General features: G+C 40.3%; 1 pseudogene; it reads left to right on the top strand.

The window, feature by feature from the left end:
* Positions 1–254: 254 nt before the first annotated feature.
* On the top strand, positions 255–723 carry LOC706476 (large ribosomal subunit protein eL20 pseudogene; annotated as a pseudogene).
* Positions 724–6,200: the final 5,477 nt, after the last annotated feature.

The following is a 6,200-nucleotide window of genomic DNA, read 5'->3' as shown; positions in this document are numbered from 1 at the left end:
AAAGTAAACAATCAACGGAGTGAAGAGACAACCTACATAATGGGAGAAAATATTTGCAAAGTATATATCTGATAAGGAATTAATACCCAAAATATAAAGGGACTAAAACAGCTCAATAGCAGGAAAACAAATAATCTGATTTTAAAACGAGGAAAGCCCTTTCGCGGGTGGAGGCGAGTTCGGAGAGGCCTCCCTGAAGGCATAGGGCACACTAGGAGAGTATAAGGTAGTGGGTCCTACCCGCCCACCCCCAAATGCCACACACCGCCCCTCTACCTCATGCGAATCTTTGCACCTAATCATGTCGTCTCAAAGTCCAGCTTCTGGTACTTCGTATCTCAATTAAACAAGATAAAGAAGTTTTCAGGGGAGATTGCCTACTCTGGGCGGGTGTTTGAGAAGTCCCCTCTGCGGGTGAAGTACTTCCGCATCTGGCTGCGCTGTGACTCCCTGAGCCGCACCCACAACCTTTATCGGGAATACCAGCACCTGACCACCGCGGGCGCTGTCACCCAGTGCTACCGAGTCTTGAGCGCCCGGCACTGCGACCAGGCCCACTCCATCCAGATCATGAAGGTGGAGGAAGATCGCAGCCGGCAAGTGCAGCCGCCGTCCTTTAAGCAGTTCCACGACTCCAAGGTCAAGTTCCCGCTGCCCCACCGGGTCCTGCGCCGTCAGCACAAGCCACGCTTCACCACCAAGAGGCCCAACACCTTCTTCTAGATGCAGGGCCCTCGCCCAGATGTGCCCCAAATAAAATCGGGAAGGCCAAAAAATAAAAATAAATAAATAAACAAATAAATAAATAAATAAATTTTAAAAAACGGAGAAAGGGCCTGAATACATATATCTCAAGAGAACACAGGCAAATAGGTCAACAGGTATATGAAAAAATGTTCAACATCACTAATCATCAGGGATATGCAAATTAAAACCACAATGAGATATCACCTAAGACTTGTTAGAATAGCTGCTATCAGAAAGACAAAAGATAAATGTTGGCGACTATGTGGAAAAAAGAGAACCATTGCAAACTGTGGGTGGTTATGTAAATTTAGTGCAGCCATGATAAAAAACAGTACAGAGATTCCCCCCAAAATTAAAAATAGAGCTACAATATGATCTGCCAATTCCACTTCTGCCTATATAGCCAAAGGAATTGGAAACAAGATCATGAAAAGAGAATACTCACTCCAATGTTTATTGCAGGATTATTCACAATAGCCAAGATATGGAATCAACTTAATTGTCTATCAACAGATGAATGGATATATGGAATATATACACAATGGAATACTATTCAGCCATTAAAAATAAGATAATCCTGTCATTTACAGTAGCATGGATGAACTTGGAGGAAATTTTGTTAAGTGAAATAAACCAGACACAGAAAGACAAATACCACATGATTGTACTCAAATGAAGTATCTAAAAAAGTTGGTTGTTACCAGAGTCAGGGTGGTTGCGGGAGGGAGCTGGGATGATGTTGGTCAATGAACACAAAATTGTCAGGAGAAGTAAGTTCAAAAGATCTATTGTACAACATGGTGAATATAGTTAACAATAATATGTTATATTCTTGAAAAATGCTAAGAGAGTGAATGTCAAATGTTCTTGCCACAAAAAGTACTACTATGTAAGGTAATGAGTATGTTAATTAGCTAGATTTAGTCACTCCATAGGGTATATAAACTTCAAAACATTATTTTCGGCCAGGCATGGTGGCTCATGCCTGTAATCCCAGCACTTTGGGAGCCGAGGTGGGTGGATCACCTGAGGTCAGGAGTTCAAGACCAGCCTGGCCAACATGGTGAAACCCCGTCTTTACTAAAAATACAAAAATTAGCCGGGCATGGTGGCAAGTGCCTTTAGTCCCAGCTAATCAGGAGGCTGAGGCAGGAGAATCGCTTGAACCCGGGAGGCGGAGGTTGCAGTGAGCTAAAATCGCTCCACTGCACTCCAGCCTGGGTGACAGAGCAAGACTCTGTCTCAAAAGACAAAAGCAAAAAACATCATTTTGTACATAATAAATACATACAATTTTATGTGCTAATTAAAAAATAAAATAGTAAAAATAATAATGAAGTATGTACTTTTTTTATTATTTAATGGAAGCTTGCTCTGTCAACCAGGCTGGAGTGCAATGGCGCAATCTTGGCGCACTGCAACCTCCGCCTCCTGGGTTCAAGAGATTCTCCTGCCTCAGCCTCCAGGGTAGCTGGGATTACAGGCGCCTGCCACCACGCCTGGCTAATTTGTGTATTTTTAGTAGAGACGGGGTTTCACCATGTTGGCCAGGCTGGTCTTGAACTCCTGACCTTAGGTGATCCGCCCACCTTGGCCTCCCAAAGTTCTGGGATTACAGGCTTTAGCCATCGCACCTGGCCAAAGTATACACTTTTTAATGTCCAAAGAATTTGGATAGATATTTCTTCAAATAAGACATATAAATGGCTAATAAACACATGAAAAAGTTCTCAACATCTTTAGTCATCAGAGGAATATCAATCAAACTCACAATGTGATACCACTGTGCACGTATTAGGTGGATATAATCAAATAAATGGAAAATAACAAGTGTTGGTGAGAATGTGAAGAGATGTAAACCCTCATACATTCTTGGTAGAAATGTAAAGCGGTACAGTTGTTATGGAAAATAGTCTGGTAGTTCCTTAAATGGTTAAACACAGAGTTACCCTGTGGTTCAGAAATTTTACTCCTAAGGTGTACAGTTGACCCTTGAACAACATCAGTTTGAACTGCACAAGCCTACTTATATGCAGATTTTTTTTCAATAAAAGTTTCAATGAATGTTCTTGCTTCTCCACCTCCTCTTTACCTCTTCCAACTCTGCCACTCCAAGACATGAAGATCAACCCCTCTTCTTCCTTGTCTTCCTCCTCAGCTTACTCATGTGAAGATGATGAGGATGAAGACCTTTATGATAATCTACTTCCACTTAATGATAGCAAATATATTTTTTCTCCCTTATAATTTTCTCAATAACATTCTTTTTCCAGCTTACTTTATTGTAATAATACAGTATATAATATATATCACATAGAAAGTTTGTGTTAATCAACAGTTCTCAGCAAGGCTTCCTCAACAATAGGCTATTAGTAGTCAAGTTTTCAGGGAGTTGAAAGTTATTTGTAGATTTTTGACTGTTCAGGGGGTCAGCACTCTTAAACCCCATGTTGTTTGAGGATGTATGCTCAAGAGAATTGAAAACATTTGTACTAACAAAGACTTTTTGCATCAATGCTCATAGCAGCATTAACCATACTACCCCAAAATGGAAACAATCCAAGCTTTCATCAGCTGATAAATGGATAATCAAAATGTGGTATATCCATGCAATTAAATATTTTTGGCATTGTAACAATGAAGTAGTGATATACGCTACAACATGGATGAAACTTGAAAACGGTCTGCTAAGTGAAAGAGTCCATCATAAAAACTAATTATATGATTCCACTTATATAAAATGTCCAGAATAGGAAAATCTATATATAGAGAAAGAGTAAATTAGTGGTTGCCTGGAGATCAGGTAAAGGAGGGATGGGGTGACTGCTAATAGAAATGAGTTATCTGTGGAGTAATGAAAATGTTCTAAAATTAGATTATAATGATAGTTGGACAAATCTGAATATACTAAAAACCACTGGCTTTCACACTTTAAGCCAGTGAATGTTATGGTACATAAATTGTAACTTGACAAAGCAATTTTAAGAAATAAACCCCTGTGACACATGTCCGCCTGTATAACAAACTTGCACATGTACCCCTGAACCAAAAATAAAAGTTAAAAAATAAAACAAAGTAAAAAAATAAAAACAAAAGAAATAAAAAATATAAATAACAGTTTTTCTGTTTTCCTTCTCATACTTCATGGTCTTGTTCATGTCCTGGGATGTACATGTCTAATTTGGAAACCTCTGGTCTGAAGGTACTTCTCAGTGGTCCTGAAAATAACCTTATATTGGTAGCCAAAATTTCAGATAGGTAAGATGTAACCCCTAGCGTTAATGACTGACAGCTCAATAGTAAATTGTTGGAGGAGTGAAAATAGCAACTTAACAATACTGAATTGGACCTCAGTTGACCTTCATTTCATTTCCCTGTTGGGCCTATTTTCCCAAATGGGGATTTCCTTAACCAAGAAATCATGTTAACCAATTTTATTCTGATCAAGGATATTGACTGTGACCTAAGGGATAGTAAACGCATGATTAAACTATTGCCTATCATTTTTCTGGTGGTTACTACAAATATTCAGAGATTTTTAAATGACTGTGACTCTTATACCAAACTCACTCATATCATTTTTAGTAATTGCCATCAAAATTAAATTGGCGTAGCTCCATGTTAACATAGTATGGGATCATTCTTCTCAAGGCATCTATCTCTGTTACTAATGTTTCTTTGGCTCTATTTTAGCTACAATGTTTTTACACTGAACTTTTCTCACTGCCACAAATTGTGCACTGCAAAATCATGTAACATTGTTGAAACCCTGTAGAAGATACATTATAAACATTGACAACGTTTTTATAAATTCTAGTAAAATGCAAAACTGCTTGACTATGCAAAATAGTGTATTGTTTCAGGAACAATGTAATTTTATTTGTGGAAAAAATGTTATGAAGGCCGGGCGCGGTGGCTCACGCCTATAATCCCAGCACTTTGGGAGGCGGAGGCGGGCGGATCACTTGAGGTTAGGAGTTTGAGACCAGCCTGGCCAACATGGCGAAAACTCGGCTCTACTAAAAATACAAAAATTAGTCAGGTGCGGTGGCGGGGGCCCGTAATCCCAGCTACTCGGGTGGCTGAGACAGGAGAATCGCTTGAACCCGAGAGGGAGGGTGGGGGTTGCAGGTGAGCCAAGATAGCATCACTGCACTGCAGCCTGGGCGACAGAGCACTCCAGCTTTGGCGACAGAGCGAGACTCCGTCTCAAATAACAATAATATATAAATAAATATATATATATATATTTAATCATAGTCTCGCTCTGTCGCCCAGGCTGCAGTGCAGTGGTGTGATCTCAGTTCACTGCAACCTCCACCTCCCTGCCTCCCCGATTCAAGCGATTCTCCTGTTTCAGCCTCCAGAGTAGCTGGAACTACAGGCGCGCACCACCACGCCCGGCTAATTTTTTTATTTTTAGTAGAGACGGGATTTCACCATGTTAGCCAGACTGGCCTTGAACTCTTGACCTCAAGTGATCTACCCACCTCGGTCTCCCAAAGTGCTGGGATTACAGGTGTGAGCCACCACGCCCGGCCCTAAAATAAAAATAATAATAATAATAATAATAAAAAAAATAAAATATCGTGAAATTAATGAATTGCTTTGAATAGAGGACTTTGCCAATTTCACTTATGCAGAAAAATAATCAGTTAAGTATATACATATCGCACACCAGACTTTAGAAAACCATGTAATGTATTTTTATTTATATTATACGTACAAAAAGTCTGAATTCAGCATTTTGTTATAGATTTGGGTCAGGTTTTTGTGAAAGTTCAATTTGAAGAACAGGAATGGAGAAAAGTGTCTCTCTCGTAATTTCACATTTGTGTACACTTTACAAAGCTGTGCAAAATATCCAAGTCCTCAAGTCCTGAATCCTCATTTCTCATTTAATCTGGTTGCAAACTTTATTTTGTTGTCGTTGTTGTTGTTTTCTAGACACGGGGTCTCACTCTGTCGCCCAGGCTGGAGTGCAGTGGCACGATTGTAGCTCACTGCCGCCTCAAATTCCTGAGCTCAAGGGATCCTCCCACCACAGCCGCCTGTGTAGCTGGAACTACAGGCGCGCGACAACATGCCTGGCTAAATTTTAAAAAATTTTTTTGTAGAGACGAGGTCTCACCATCTTGCCTGAGCTGGTCGTGACCTTCTGGGCTCAAGCGATTCTCCTACCTACGCCCCCCAAACTGCTGGGTTTACAGGCGTGAACCACCCGCCCGCCCCCACCCCCCACCCCCGTCTGGGAACAAATTCTAAGTGGTACGAAGAAATATTGAATACAATGAAATACTATTTGTATTGGGCTTTGCTACGGAAACCTCAGAAATATTAGCAGGTTCTCATTAATGTTCCCAGCGTTAGCTATAGAGATGTCCATGGTGCTTTTTAATACTTTGCAGAAAATAAAATGCAAGTAGGGAGCTGACATATTCTTTCACAAAGGC

Source organism: Macaca mulatta, chromosome X (genome assembly GCF_049350105.2).
Source record: "Macaca mulatta isolate MMU2019108-1 chromosome X, T2T-MMU8v2.0, whole genome shotgun sequence".
In the NCBI taxonomy this organism is placed as follows: domain Eukaryota; kingdom Metazoa; phylum Chordata; class Mammalia; order Primates; family Cercopithecidae; genus Macaca; species Macaca mulatta.
The sequence above is the reverse complement of the archived record's forward strand: the minus strand, read 5'-3'. Positions and strand labels throughout refer to the sequence as shown.